Source organism: Chiloscyllium punctatum, chromosome 36 (assembly GCF_047496795.1).
Source record: "Chiloscyllium punctatum isolate Juve2018m chromosome 36, sChiPun1.3, whole genome shotgun sequence".
Classification (NCBI taxonomy): Eukaryota; Metazoa; Chordata; class Chondrichthyes; order Orectolobiformes; family Hemiscylliidae; genus Chiloscyllium; species Chiloscyllium punctatum.
This window is the reverse complement of record NC_092774.1, coordinates 64,196,661-64,212,921: the sequence shown is the minus strand read 5'-3', so window position 1 is coordinate 64,212,921 and position 16,261 is coordinate 64,196,661. Positions and strand designations below refer to the sequence as shown.

General features: G+C 46.4%; 1 protein-coding gene and 2 non-coding genes across 3 annotated transcripts in view; 1 reads left to right on the top strand and 2 right to left on the bottom strand.

Moving 5' to 3' along the window:
* The window catches only part of LOC140460597 (uncharacterized), a 621,333-nt gene that overhangs the window by 252,369 nt on the left and 352,703 nt on the right, over positions 1-16,261 (bottom strand). The window lies entirely within an intron of this gene.
* On the top strand, positions 6,182-6,255 carry trnan-guu (transfer RNA asparagine (anticodon GUU)). Its single transcript has one exon. It is a non-coding gene; the product is annotated as a tRNA-Asn (tRNA).
* Positions 15,121-15,192, bottom strand: trnaw-cca (transfer RNA tryptophan (anticodon CCA)). Its single transcript has one exon. It is a non-coding gene; the product is annotated as a tRNA-Trp (tRNA).

The following is a 16,261-nucleotide window of genomic DNA, read 5'->3' as shown; positions in this document are numbered from 1 at the left end:
GAGACTTGCTTAGTGTGAAATACATTTGACATTGCTCTAAGAATTGCAAGTGACGAAGAGTTTCCAGAACAGCTGCTTCTCATTCTGTCTCCCTGCTGCTGTTTGTCCCGTCCTCAGGAACCGGGCTCCCTCCACTGTTTCGAAACTTTTCTCTGACACCCGAGTGGCCAGTGACAAGCATTGCCCTCCTCAACATAGGATACAGAGAACAGGAGACCCCTCAGAGGTTGTCACCTCAACTGTGCACATTGGGCCAGTATATCATTGTGAAATATTTATGTCGAAGCTTTTTTGGGAAGCAGATGTGAAGGCAAGGTGCAGAACAGAGCGCCGTTATACGGGAAAGCTGCTAAAGACGACGTTGAATGAATAGGAGAGAATGGTCTCTCTTTTGGGTTATGATCCCAATAAGCACCCGTTGTGCCATTCTCCTGCATTGCTCGGCAGTTTTTCCAGAGAAGTATTCAGCTTTTCATCTGGCGTGTGGCAGGCACGTTTGAGAATGACGTCAGAAGATCTTCACTGCTGTCGTGTCATATGCTGTTGTGCAGACACATCGTCGATGTGCAAATATAAACTGTCTAAATTCCCACATTCTGTTTTTCGAACTGTGATTTCGCTCAGAATCACTAATTTTCAAAACTCACAATATTCAAACTTTAACAAAGTGCTCATAGAAATGATTAGTGAACACCTGGAAGAAATTCTTCCAAACTTACCTGGGGAATTTCGCTTTCAGGGATTTTGAACTTTAAGTGGAAGGAAGGGACGTTTGCCTCGAGGCTGCTAATGTGGAGATGTGTTCTCCATGTAAACTGCTCGTAGTTGACCATCCCAGTGCTTCCCGATGCAGGGCTGTCTGACCCCCAGGGAGGTTTACTTGTAGCAACTCGAGTGAATCCAGAGAGGGAGCAGATTCTGCAAAGGTGCTCAAATACTTTCTATCTCTATTTTAGGTATTTTCCTTGTGTATTCCCTCAGTTTGGCACGTATGCAGTTTGCACCCTGGAAAATGACTGCTTTTTTCCTCATGTTCGCAATTAAAAGTGTAGTTTCTCATGGAACTGAGCCGCATTGAAAGGATTGTCATATTGATATATATATGTACACGTATTTAGTTTAGGATTAGATTAAATTTGAATGAAGTTTTCCTCTAAACACACCTGAGCCTATCTGGCTGCATGAGGGATTTCAGGTTTCTGTGTGCTAGGTATTATGTGATCAGCAGGCATCTGGCAAACTACACGAACTGCCACCTATGTTATGTTCGTTTAAGTATACTGACAATGATCACTTATTTTGTGACTTTTTTTTGCAGGAAGACATGCCGAAAGAAATCTGAAAACAAATGATACATCAACTTCTGACAGAGCCACTTGATTCATTGGGACTTGAATATCAGCAGCCATTCCAATTAAGAAGACATGGTTGCTTTTGTTTGCTTGAGAGATTTTGGACACTGGTGTGGCAGGAAGAATACTGAGACACAGAGTGAGGGAGATTCAGTGCGCTGACAGTGAAAAGTGCTTCATACCATTTACTCAGCTTTGGGGGATCAAAGTCTCATCCCTGACAGTGGGGATAGACTATGTCCCCGTTCTGATTGTAATTCCAAACCCAGACCAACACATGGAAAGCTCCCCCAATGGGGAAACTGTGGAAATGTGGGGACTGAGGGAAAGGATTCCCTTCCCCATCCGTGTTGGAAACCCACAGACGTATTCACAGCGGGGAGAGGCCATTCACCTGCTCGGTGTGCAGGAAGGGTTTCATTCGGATCAGCCATCTGGAGACGCACGAGTGGGTCCACAAGTGAGAGAAGCCATTCACATGCCCCATGTACGGGAGGGGGTTCACTCAGTCAGCTGCACTGCTGACCCACCAGTGGGTCCACACCGGAGAGAGGCCATTCACCTGCTGTCAGTTCCAAAAGGGCTTCACCTGCTCCTCCCACCTGTGGAGGCACCAGCGCGTTCACGTGCCATTGCAGGGGGATGGAAGGAGCGATGGCCGAGCGCCGCTAACAACCCAGCTCTGGGGACTCTCAGGTTCGAATCCCGTCGCGGCAGATGGCAGAATTGGGATTCGGTCAGTAATCTGGACTTCAGAATCGAAGGATGAAACCGTTTTTAGAGGGCAAAAACCCATCTGATTCACTCATGTCCTTTTCAGTGATTGAAACTGCCGTTGCGCGAAAGGATTCACTCAGTCGTCCCAGCTGCATGCTTTACCCGGCTGTACGAAGGATCCAGTAACAAAGGGACAACTCAACGAACCAATAATAAAGAAAGTGTGGTGGGAGCAGTGGGGGGTGAGTGTGCGCACTTTGAGCTTGAGGTGCTTTTTTTTAAAAAAAGCTACTTTTTGTACGCCTTGTGATGTGGAGATCTGAAGCTGTAACAAAGTTGGGTCGCAGTAAAGGTTACCTGAACTTACTGCCAGGCTTTAACTATTTCAGAATCCTGAAGAGGAGTTGTTGGACTCGAAACTTTAACTCTGCTTTCTCTCCACAGATGCTTCCAGTCCTGCTGAGTTTTTCCAGTGTTCTCAGTTTTTGTTTCAGATTTCCAGCATCCACAGTTCTTTGTCTTATTTATCAAATTCAATTCTAGCCCTTCCCAAGTGTCTGGAACTTCATCTCCCTGATCTACAAACTGTTCACTTACCCTAGAAATGACCGCTACCTCCTTATCAAAGTAGACCCCTTTGTTGCAAAATGATTGTTCAATTCTGTGACCAAAATTATTGCATTCGTAATTACTTACACCAGGGACTCTCAATATCTCAGGCCAGAGCACAGCTAGCTTATTTCAGACAGTACATTTATGTGATTTGATGCAATTCCCTATTCCTTACTTTGCCAGCGTGTTGCTGGGAATGGAGGGTTTGAATTAAGAAGAAGCTGGGACATTTTTCCAACAGAGCCGAGCAAGTTGACAGATAACTTTATCGAGATTTTTAAAAACAGGAGGGGTATAGATAAGGTGTCATTTCCAGGAGGCTCAGAATATTTTGTTGCTCCAGAAGGTGTAAAAGGGGGTCAAAGCTTCAACAGAAATCGAGCAGAGCTGAGAACAGACAACATTTAACTCTGTGGGAACAGGGAGATCAGAGGACAGGGAAATCAGGACCTGAAATCCGAGCTGACACCAGACTACCATGTTATCAGTGCTTTGATTAGCAGTGCCCACCCTCTACCTTTACTGAGCCTCTCACTCGACTTGAATGCCACATCTCCCCTCGATATTCTGGATCCAATCCTTGTCATTCTGAAGCCATACCTCTGTAAGGAGTCTCAGATCATAATTATTCTCTTCAATGTGTGCAGTCAATTAATTCGCTTTTTTTACAATGCAGCTTTTAGTTTTATTTTTTGTGATGGTGAGAATCCAGTTTTGATTGCTAGTACATTTATTCTCCTTGTCCCTTTCTCTCATTCTCTGGTGTTTGGTTTCCACATCACTACATTGCTCACTGCTCTTGATTTCGATTGGCTATGCTAAATTGCCTAGTGTCCAGGGATGTGCAGGTTAGGTGGGTTGACCATGGGAAACGCAGGGTTATCGTTTCAAAGTAATAGAAGGAGTAGGCCATTTGGCCCATCGACCCTGCTCCGCCATTCATTACAATCATGGCGGATCGATCAATAGTCTCAGCTCCTCCTAATTGCATTATCCCAACTTCCCTTAATTCCCTTACCACGCAAAAAAAACCCATCCAACAGTGTCTTAATGAAGCTGTCTCGACTGCTTCTTTGAGCACAGAATTCCATTAATTTACCATTAACCACATTGGTCTTGCCCTGAGTTGCCTCATCAAAATGCAACAGCTCATATTTGTCTAAATTAAACTCCATCCACTACTCCTTGGCCCATCGACTCATCTGATCAATTATAATTTATATTAAACTTTCTTTCCTACCTTACTCCCTAAAAGCTGAAAATCTCCATCCCACACTCTCACCCTCCATTCTCACTTTGTTGAGTCTCATCACGGATGTCCTTATCCTGAAGGGTTTGATTCATGCTGATTAACAGGCCCACATTCAAGGGGGATCTAACTGAAACGTACAGAACATTGAACGGCCTGGACAGAGTGGACATTGGGAAGATGTTTTCATTGGGAGGAGAGACTAATACCCATGGGCATAGCCTTAGCATAAAGGGAGAATGGAGATTAGGAGAAACTTCTTTAGCCAGAGAGTGGTGAATCTATGGAATTCATTGTCACAGAAAACTGTGGAGGCCAGGTCACTGCGTATGTTGAACATTGAGGTAGAGATGTACAGCATAGAAACAGACTGTTTGGTCCAACTTGTCCATGCCGACCAACTATCCCAACCCAATCTAGTCCCACCTGACAGCACACGGCCCCATATCCCTCCAAACCCTTCCTATTCATACACCTACCCAAATGCCTTTTAAATGTTGCAATCGTACTAGCCTTCAACACTTCCTCTGGCAGATCATGCAATAAACGTACCATTCTCTGCGTCAAAAAGCTGCCCCTTAGATCTCTTTTGTATCTTTCCCCTCTAACGCGAAACCCATGCCCTCTCCTTCTGGACACCCCCACCCCAGGAAACGACTTTGTTTATTAATCCTATCCATGCCCCTCATGATTTTATACACGTACAGTTACGACGTTTAAAAGACATTTGGATAAGTACATGAATACGAAAGGTTGGAAGGGTTATGGGCCAAACACTGGTAGGTGGGACGAGTTTAGTTTGAGAACATACTCAGCATGGACTCGTTGGATGAAGGGTCTGTTCAGTACTGTCTGACTCTGTGACTGATCTGTACTGGTCTTAAAACCATTTTCTTACCTCCCCCGATAAGCATCCACTTCTTTGGTGTTCAAAACTCAGATGAACTTCGCCTTGAATATGTTCAATGACCCCACTTCTGAACTCAATTCGTCTTTGTAATATACCACTTGCCTTGCTCATTGCCCGCTGCATCTGCCCAACAGCTGGCATTGACTGGTGTGGAGGGACTCTGAGACCCCTTAGTACATCCATACATCATTCCTGATGAAGGGCCTGTGCCCGAAACGTTCCCTGTCCTGCTCCTCAGATGCTGCCTGACCTGTTGTGCTTTTCCAGTGCCACATTTTTCGACTTTCACCTCTAGTCCTCACTTTCTCCACATTCCAATATATAATCATTTTAACAATGCACTGCTTTTTTTTAAACAGCAAAGGCTATAACTTCACATTGCGGAACTGCACTTGCCATGTGTTTGCCAATTGAGACACAGACCTGGACCAACTTCGGGAAGAGGCAAAAGACTGAGTTCTGAACAAAACCGTAGCACACTCAAAACGTCGGCTCTGTTTCCCTTTCCACGGATGCTGCTCGACCCGTTGGCTTTCTGCAGTATTCGCTGTGTTTGTTCGACACAAATGCTGCTTTCCATGAAAGATCTTCAATCCCTGTCCTCTGGTAACAGACCCTAGTCAGTGGCAATAGGTTCTTCTGATCATTAACCTGCCCATTCACACCACGTCTTCTCCCATCATTGCCAACAGCCCCTGGAAATCTCCAGTTAACCTTCTTTGCTCCAAAGAGAACATTCCCAAACTTGGGATTGGAAATTGCTCATCCCTGGACATGATGCAAATGTTACAATGGGGAAGAGGTTTTGTCAAAATATCGTCAGTTAGCAGGTGGAAAAATGTTCAGGAAGTAAAACACAAATCCCAGTCTCCAGCTTTGTGAATCTTTCGAAACTCTTTGGGAAGTGGAATTAGAGGAGAATGAAGGATGAACTGACGGACTGAGCAGAGACAGTCCAGACACCATCCCCTTGTTTAAGAGGCTGATTGACTCTGATATTCTCGGGACCTGAACTGACCCGAGACATTGAAAGAATTCTCTGCACATCAGGAATTCAAACCCCTTCTCGGCTCGGCGCCAATGAGAAAATTCAGGAAGAGGCAAAACACTGAAAGGCTCGGAGGGCGATGGCCCCGGTGGTGGAGAGCTCGTTCCTCGTGACATGGATGTACCTGCAGATGGTGGGATCAGGCTGTCCCCATGTCTCCAGAATGAATGTCCAAGGCTTTATTATGGAAAGTAAAACTGATAGAAGACAATGGTAATTTTGGGCGGGGCGGGTTGAATTATGAATTGATTAGTAGGTTCCTCAAAGACACTGTGCAAGCAGCTCTTGCACCTGTCTCTGTGGCGCAATTGGTCAGCGCGTTCGGCTGTTAACCGAAAGGTTGGTGGTTCGAGACCACCCAGGGACGGTGTGTTCCTTGTTCTCGCTCCTACCGCTTTCTTGCCTGCGAAAGTGCACGTTTTTAATGGTGTCAGGAAAATGTTTCCCAAACGGAAATCTATTCCACTGAGGCAGCACAAAGGGGTTTCTGAATTGATTGAATTTCTAACATAAATGACTGCGGATGCTGGGAATCCGAGACAGAAAGCGAAACTGCTGGAGAAACTCAGCAGGTTTGGCTGGACCTGGATGAGGAAAAAAACGAGTTCTGAAATGTTGTCTCTGATTCTCTTTCCACAGATGCTGCCTGACCTGCAATTTCTGTTTTTGTTTTTAACTGAACGTCCATTTCATCTTTCGGGATGAAACACGCAGACTCGCCATTTGCAGATATTTAACCCTTTCGAAACCTGTGAAGTGATTGAATTCAAACAAACTCTGCAAGGATTCACACTTTCTCAGCTCCACAGGCAGAGAGTCCTGGGAAATGAAGCTGTCAGTGTGGTTCTGTATTGGTGGGCCGAGTGGTGAATGCGATGGACATGAAATCCATTGCGGTTTCCCCACGCAGGTGTGAACCCTGCCGACTACAGTTGAGAAACGACGTCAAAAAGAAAGAGAGATTGCTCCACGGTTTTTTTAAAGATGCAAATCATTGGAGGGGTTGAAGTATTTCAGTTACACTGGGACTGCTCGGGAATCTGTAGCCCACTGCCTGTCAGGGTGGAACAAGCAGAGACCCACAGAGCTGCTATTGAGGCGATGAGCCAAGAGTTTGGAAATGAGATCGAACAGTGAGGGGCGTGAAGTCGTAATCGAAGTTAAGCAGGCACCTGAGGACAAAGGTGTTTTATTTGCCAGTGAAAGATATTGCTTCACAAAGTTGGGATTATGGAAGGGAAGCAGTGACGGTGATTATCTTTGGCTGTTCCTCTTGTGAATGTTCCCATTGCTGCGCATGTCCGTGTTAACGTCAGAACTCTGCAGCATGGCGGCGTCAGGTCCGCAGAGTGCCGGGGGCGCAATGGATGACACATCTGACTCCACCTACCTGTTTGAAATGCAGCTCGCAGCTTCTTCACACACCCCAATTAATCTTTCTCATTGTCCTGAAGCTGGCATACGGTTTGAATTCCTGATCTGCGGGAATGAGACTCTTTTCACTGTGTCGCGTCAGTAAGTGTCCCTGAGAACATCAGAGTCAAGTCACAGCGCTGTCATATGAGGGGAAGCTGAAAAAGTCCCACACGCTGCTCATGGGCACATTTCACTTTCCCCAACTCACCGCCCCAACACTGCTGCTCTTGGGAGTGGAAAGGGAACAAACACCAAAACCCAGTCTCAGCTTTGTCAATCTTCAGGAAATAAGAAAACTGTACATCCCTTCGGGTCTTCCATCCTGGGCTGACAGCGTTGATTTTAAATGGCTGTCCAGTCAGTGCCGATTCGTTTTGGCTAAAAAAAATCTTCCTTTTCTCATCATAGCATTTCTTGCTACAGAGAACTGTGCGGCAGAGTTCATGTATATATTTCCTTGTATGGTATTTTGTAAATAACATTCGTTTGCTGCTTGTTTGTATCGGGTATTTCAGGTTCATTCGAGGCTGTTTAACTGTGTTGGGCGGTTTGTGGGCTACCATGATGCTGAGAGGGTTGAGTTGTCTGGACATCATTTCCCAGATGTCTTTAATGTAAAGTAATGTGGCTAGGGTTTCTGCAGACGTTGTGTCTGCTTGTGTCAGTTTGTTGATGTGAAATCGGCACACTGGGTTTATTGGGTAGGCAAAAGTGAGGACTGCAGATGCTGGAAACCAGAGTTTAGATCAGAGTGGTGCTGGAAAAGCACAGCAGGTCAGACAGCTTCCGACGATCAGGAAAGTCGATGTTTCGGGCAAAAGCCCTTCATCAGGAATAGAGGCAGGACACCTCCAGGGTGGAGAGATAAATTGGGGGTGGGGTGTGCTGGGCCGAAGGTAGCAAAAAGTACAATAGGTGAATGGGGATGGGGATGGAGGTGACAGATCAGAGAGGAGGGTGGAGCGGATAGATGGGGAGGGAGATTGGCAGGGAGGACAGGTCATGAGGACAGCGCTTAGCTGGAAGGTTGGAACTGAGGTAAGGTGGGGGGAGGGGAAATGAGGAAACTGGTGCAGACCACATTGATGCTCTGGGGATGAATGTATCCGAGGCAGAAGTTGGGACATTCTTCCTCCAGGCATCGGGTGGGGAGGGAGCGGCGATGGAGGAGGCCCAGGACATGCATGTCCCCGGAAGAGTGGGAAGGGGAGGTTGAAATGTTGGGCCACAGGGCGCTGGGGTTGATTGTGGCGGATGTCCTGGAGATGTTCCCTCAAACGCTGTGACTTGACTCTGCGGCGGGGCTCCAGTCTCCCCAATGTAGAAGAGACCGCATCGGGAGCAATGGATTCACGAAATGACATTGGTGTTAGCCTTCCAACTTCATGACCCGGGTTCGCCTTCCGGGCAGGGAAGCAATTTTCAGGAGAGCTGTCAACCTTTGCCTCTGTCTCCCTGGTGGTCTAGTGGTTAGGATTCGGCGCTTGCACCGCTGCGGCCCCGCTTCAATTCCCGATCAGAGAAGCAATTCTCAGTGTGTTGCTTGGCTCTCCATTCTCCTTAAAAGCGCTGTGCAGTTACTGTGTGCTGCACTGCGTCGTGTTTCGTTGAAATAGTGCCCTCGTTCAGATTTGTTTGTATGTGTAGGGATGATTACTTCTGTAGCTAAGTACTTGGTTCGCGTGCGCTGTTTTCCTGTAGAGGCTGTTTTGAATTTATCATTGATTGTTCGGTCTACTGTGACATCCAGAGATGGCACTTTGTTGTTGTTCTCCTCTTTTGTGAATTTTATGCCAGTAAGGAGATTGTTGGTGGTGTTGTAGGTTTCCTCTAATTTGTTTCATTTTTTGATGACAGAAGTGTTTCATGGGCGTTTCGTTGATTTGTTTGTAGGGCTTGTTACTGAATATGAAGTGGGTGGTAAGGCACACTTCCACGAGGTTGACAGTGTTATCTTTGCTGCTGACGTTGGTTCTGTGTTTTCGACTTTAGTTCTTCGAGTAGTGTCTTCAGTTTTCTTTGGCCACGTTGATGTTAATGGATGTGAACAGGGCTGTTATGTCAAAGGACAACATCATTCCATCCTCTTCTATCTTCGTGTCTTTGGTGTTCAGGAATTCTTGGATGGAGTAAATGGAGTGGCATGAATCTTCGACTTGGTGTTTTAGTCCTCAGTGGAGGCCTTTGACTCGTCTGTACATTGTTGTTCCAAGTCGTGAGACTATGGCCTGAGGGGGGCTCCTAGTTTGAAAAAGAGGAGAACAACAATAAACTGCATTCTTAGATGTCACAGTAGAGCGAACAGTCAATGGGGAACTTCAAACTAGCATCTACATAAAAACAAAACACACAAACCAAATACTTAACCACAGAAGCAATCATCCCAACATCCACAAACGAAGCTGCATCAGGACATTATTTCAACGAGCCACGACACACTGCAGCACAGAGAAACTACGAAGACCACAAGAGAAATACGTATATAGTGTATTGAAGGAGAACGCGTCCGCAATAAACCCATTCCGCCGATTTCTCACTGATGCTTCCAAGCTCACTCTCAAAAATTCGGTTTGTCCCTCCATTCTTTCCTGTTTGTTTTTTGTGGGTTTTGAAAGCGTTCCCAATCCTCTGACTGAGTATTGGAGTTGGGAAGGTAAAAACAATGACTGCAGATGCTGGAAACCAGATTCTGGATTAGTGGTGCTGGAAGAGCACAGCAGTTCAGGCAGCATCCAAGGAGCTTCGAAATCGACGTTTCAGGCAAAAGCCCTTCGTCAGGAATAAAGGCAGTGAGCCTGAAGCATGGAGAGATAAGCTTATGTCTCCATGCTTCAGGCTCACTGCCTTTATTCCTGACGAAGGGCTTTTGCCTGAAACGTCGATTTCGAAGCTGCTTGAATGCTGCCTGAATTGGAGTTGGGAAGTTATGTTGTGGCTGTACAGGACATTGGTGAGACCACTTTTAGAATATTGTGTGCAATTCTGGTGTGCCTCCAATCAGAAGGATATTGTGAAATTTGAAAGGGTTCTGAAGCACCAATGGGTCCACAGAGGGAAAGAGGCCCTTCTGCTGCCCTGAGTGTGGGAAGGCCTTCAGTGATTCCTCTGCCCTGCTGACGCACCAGTTGGTCCACACCAGGGAAGGCTGTTCTCCGGCCCCAAGTGCGAGATGGCCTTCAGCAGTTATTCCCACCTGTTGAGACACCAGTGGGTCCACACTGAGAGGCCGTTCTTCTGCCCCAACTGCAGGAGGGGCATTGCTCTTTCCTCCGACGTACTGGCCCATTGGTGTGTCCAAATGGTAGAGAGGTCGTTCAGTTGCCTATGTGCAGGAAGGCCTTCAGCAATTCCTCGTCCCTGCTGAGGCACCAGTCTATCCACACCGGGGAGAAGCCGTTCTCCTGCCCCGAATGTGGGAAGGTCTTTACCTGCTCCTCCACACTGCTGAATCTCCAGCTGGACCACACGGGGGTTTGGGGGTGGGTTGGGGGCGGGGAGAGTGGCGGAGGAGGGGAGGCCATTCTGCTGCCCTAAGTGTGGGAAAGCCTTCAGCAATTCCTTTGCCCTACTGAAGCACCAATGTGCCCACACCTGGGAGATGCCCTCCAGCTGGACCGAGTGTGGGAAGAGGTTCATGTTTTCCTACAACTTGCGGAAGCACCAGCGGGGGCACCAGCGCTCCCAGCAATCAGATCCTACCAGTGATGATGCCTTCAGTCACCTCCCAGGTCTGAACCTCCTGCCAGTTCTGACAGTGGGTGCAGTGGGAGAGTAGGTGGGCTGTTTTAGTCTTCTGCTGGACTGCCTTTGCCTTCCCGACACCCCACAATCACAACTCCATGATGGCTCAGGGTTAGCACTGCTGCCTCATGGCACCAGGAACCCAGGAATAATTCCACCCTTGGGAGTCTGTGTGCAAGTTAAGGAGGGTAGGAAAATGGATCTGAGTGGGTTAGTTTTCGGAAGATCAGTGCAGATGTGTTCGGCTGAAGGACCTGTTTCCACATTGTGGGGGTTCTATGATTCTGTGAGCTTTGCCTTCAGTGGACACCGTTGCTCATTGAGCCCGGGACTGCACATTACGAATGAAATGAACCAGAGAAACCTAAGACCGCAAGACCATCGGAGAAGAAGTTTGGCCGACTCTGCCATTCGTTAGTAACAAAAGTATTGGATGAGATTAGCTACAGTGTGGAAACAGGCCATTCATTCCAACAAGTCCACATCGACCCTCCGTAGTGTAAACCATCCAGACACATTTCCCTCTGACTAATGTACCTAACTCTATGGGCAATTAAGCATGGCCCATCCACATGACCTGCACATCTTTGGTTTATGGAAGAAAACAGGACCACCCAGAGAAAACTCACTCAGACATTGGGGGAAAGTGCAAAGTCCTCACAGACAGCCAACCAAGGCTGGAATCAAATCTGGGTCCCCAGCACTGTGAGGCTGCAGTGGTAATCACTGAGCCACTACAAATTGCAACCCGAAGTTGGCAAGCCGGGGGTTGGGAGAATACAGCAAGCCAGGCAGCACCAGGATGTGGAGTAGTCAGCGTTTTGGGTATAAACCCTTCTTCATGACTGAAAGAGTGACTTATCTATGAGAAAAGATTTACATGAATGTTGCTGGGGGTTGGAGAGTTTGAGCTGCAGGGAGCGGCTGAATAGCGTGGGGTTGGTTTCACTGGAGCATCGGAGGCAGAGAAGTGACCTAATAGCGGTTACAAAATCATGAGGGGCATGGACAGGGTAATAGACAATGTCCTTTCCGTGGGTCGGGGAGTCCAGAACTAGAGGGCATAAGTTTAGGGTAAGAGGCGAAACAAATTAAAAGGACAACTTCTTCATGCAGAGGGTGGTATATATATGAAATGAGCTGCCAGAGTATATGGGTCAGGTGCTGTCAAATGGGACTAGATTAATATAGGATATCAGGTCAGCATGGACAAGTTGGACCGAAGGGTCTGTTTCCATGCTGTACGTGTCTCTGACTACTGGTCCTGATGTAAGTTTAAAATAGAGTCCAAGTAACTTTGAATACTTCAATCTTGTTGAGCTCACCTCCTGAAAAGTTTCAGATGAATCCCTCTGAGATATACTGTTTAAACATGCTGAGTTGGACAAAGTATCCCATCAAGTTCAACACAAACCCAGAGTTGAAGAAGTCAGAAGTCAGAAGACCAAGGGGACCAAAACTGATCACAATATTCCAGGTGCAGTCTCATCAACGTCCTGTATAACTACAACATAACTTGCCAACATCTATACTCAGTTCCCTAACTGATGAAGGCCAGTGTGCCTAAACCTTTCTTCACTGCCTTGTGTACCGATGTAATCAGAGATATAGGACCTACTTTAAACTGATCCACGATCCAGCTGCTGGGAGCACAGAAGTAGAGTAGTGCTGCGTGAGTGTGCTGGGTCGATAACCTAGAGGACGATGGGTAAAAATCATGTGATTCTGTTGCTCAATATCTCTGTAAGCTGCTTTCATATGCAAAGGTTCTCTGTTCTGCATCTTGCCTTTGCATCTGTTTCCCAAAGCCTCTTCAGTGGAGGCGTGGCCGCTGGAGCCCAGGAGTTCAACAACCCCCCGGCGCTGGAGGATGGTCCAAGCTCCAAGAAGCGAGAGGGGGCGGGGGGGGGGGGGGGGTGGGGACGCGGGGGCAAGGCTGGAAGCTGGATTTGCTCAATGCTTGTATTTTTAACTCATTTAAATGGTACCTACTGTATGGGGCTATGGTGTACATTAAAACCGAAGGATCATATCAGAGTGTTTATATTTAGCAGTGGTAGTTGGTAAAATGCACACTCTGGGGGAGCACTTTCTATGATGCTGCATTTCTCGCCTTCTGCCCTTCCCCCATTTCTTATCTCCCATCTTGATTTTATATTTTTTTGGTCAAATTTAATTTCAGATTAATCAGACTTGCGATTCACTGTGTGCTATTAATTTGTTTGTTCGAATATTTCAAGTCAAAATTAATGCTGTAATTTAATTTCTGATGTCAGAGTTTGACATTGAATGTGCAGGTGTGAATACCAGTAAGTTGTGAAAATAAATCAAGAACGTGTGGTTTTTAACAAAAAGAGCAGTTCACTGATATTCATGGCATCGTCTCATTTGGGAGTGATGATTCAAATCTGACCAACAAACCGTTTCATGCAGTCATCCAATTGAATAAAAATTTTCTTTAATTTAATAAAAGAAAATAATTCTGGCAGGCTATGACTTATGCAATCTATTTATAAGATCATGTCCATTGCTCGCAATATGGTCTCAACCACATTGGGGAAACTGGATGCCAACTAACCGAATATTTCAGGGAACAACTCTTGGACTCTAATTCTAACCGACACACCGCCCTGTGGCTGAACACTTTATCCCACCCTCCTCTTGCTTATCTCTCCACGTTTCAGACTCACTGCCTTATTCCTGATGAAGGGCTTTTGCCCGAAACGTCGATTTCGCTGCTCGTTGGATGCTGTCTGAACTGCTGTGCTCTTCCAGCACCACTATTCCAGTATTTGGTTTTCAGCATCTGCAGTCATTGTTTTTACCACTTTAACTCCCCCTTACATTCCACCAAGGACATGCAAGTCCTGGGCCTCCTCCACTGCCAACCTCTGCCGACCCGACACTTGTAGGAAAAACACCTAAACTTCTGCTTTAGGACCCTCCAACTACATGGTATCAATGCAGATTTCATCAGTTTCCTTATTTCCTCTCCCCCACCTTGTCCCAGATCCAACCTTCCAATTCGACACCAACCTCTTGACCTGTCATACCTGTCCACCTTGCTTCTCACCTATTTGCTCCACCCTCATCTCTGACCTATCACCATCAATCCCTACCTCCATCTAACTATTGCACTCCCAGCTGCCTTCCCTCCAGCCCCACTTCCTTCCCATTTATCTCTCAACCCCCTTGGGCCACCCTTTATTCCTGATGAAGAGCTTATGCTCTAAACCAAGATTGTGATGAAGCAACATCCTCAACAAATAGGAAATAGCTCCCAAGTCAGATTTCATCCCCTCTTCTGTTTCCCAGTTCTTTCAGAAATAAGGAATGTCTTTTTCTTCCACTAGAAAGTGGTCTTCCACTTTGCGCTGTCTGAAGTGTTATCTCTCACCACTCCTTCAGCCACCTTTTAAGAATCCTTTCAACCTGTTTTTCTAACAATTGTGGAGGTGACCAAAAGCAAACATTTCACTTCTCCTCAATGTCCCATTTCTCCTCCTAAGAGCCATTTTGTCATGTTGTCTCTGTTACAAACAGCCAAGTGCACTTGGTTTCTGAATTGAAATTTTGCCATTGAAGTGAACAGGATTAATATTTATCGATGGCTAGCTGTGTTTACACAAACTGTAATTATCCACCAATACGATGTCTTTTGTTCCACCAAAACTGGAAACAATGATCTGTGTTTCGATTGCAGTCCGATGTAGAAAATCATCCCAGCGATCTTCACGTTATTATAGTTTACTGAGGCCATAACATCATTACGTGGCAGTTTGATGTGACTAAAACCTGGATGGAAATCTCTGGATTCTGTTGTAAAAGTATCGGTATAATGTGATTCACACTGCGCGGTCACCAACTGAACGAAGCGGCTGTGTGTTTTAATCCCGTGATGAACAGTTTGGGTTCAACTTGTCATATTGCGGGGAGCTCCCTGACACAGTGTTCACAAATCAAACTGACAGCAAAGATTCATGCATGATCGAAAGTGTCCGCAACTTTTGTCACAACTGATATACGGAGTGAACGTACTCTTTTCTTCATCTGAAATGTTAGACGTTGATTGCAGTGAGCCTGACGTGATTTGAACACGCAACCTTCTGATCTGGAGTCAGACGCGCTACCGTTGCGCCACAAGCTCACAAATGACCCATGTGCTCTATTCATGCTTAAGGGAAGTGATCGCACTACAATGATTTTACGTTCATGTCTGTTCTGTTTCTCCCCCTTCTCCTTCTGTCTCTCGAAACAATTTCCAACTCTCTCTCAATAAAAATCTGAAAGAACTGCGGGTGCTGTATATCAGGAACAAAAAACAGGAGTTGCCGGTGACCCTTCCACAGAACAGATGGTGATTTGGAAAATGTCGGTTTATATGCAGGAGATATTGTGGGAGGAAGGCGGAGATCAGGACAGAGCCCAAAGCGAGGGAAGAACTGTTGGACAGAAAAAGGAGTTGATAACGATCTGCGTGAGAGGGTGAATAACTGTTAATGGAGACTGTTCGTGGCGAAGTAGTGTGGAATGACAGACTATGTGATAACAAGGCTTGGTGTGTGTGGAAGGGACGAGGATACTATGGAGTTCAGGTCCTAGAATTATTGAATTGGATATTGGGACCAGAGGGATGTGTGGTCCCCAAGTGCAATATTCGGTGCTCTTCGTTCTGCTGGTGCTGAGCTTCGCTGGAACACACCAGCAAACCTGAGACAGAGATGTTGGACAGGGAACAGGGTGGGGTGTGGAATTGGCAGGCAACTGGAAGCTCAGGGTCTTTTTTGCAGGCAGAACGTAGATGTTCTGTGCAGCAGTCACCCAGTTTAGGCTTCGTTTTCCCCAATGTAGATGAGGCAACATTGTGAGCAGCAAATGCAGTGGACTGGGTTGTGGGAAGTGCAGGTAAAGGGCCACTTCACCTGGAATGTAAGTTTGGCCCCTTGGATAGCGAGGAGGGAATAGGTAAATGAGCTGGTGTCACACATTCGGCACTTGCAGGGGAAAGTGCAACTCAACCTGCAAGTTTACTTTGAGAAAATCCTGGACTTGAACTCCCAAGTCTCTTTGCATTTCGGATTTCTGCATTTTCTCCCCATAATCTTCTGTTCAAACATTGACTATCTATGTCAGGGCAGCACCAGTGATTTCCTGACGTATGGATTGTATTTGGGGATATCAAGGAACGTCAGGAACTGTGAGTACCTCAGGAGCAA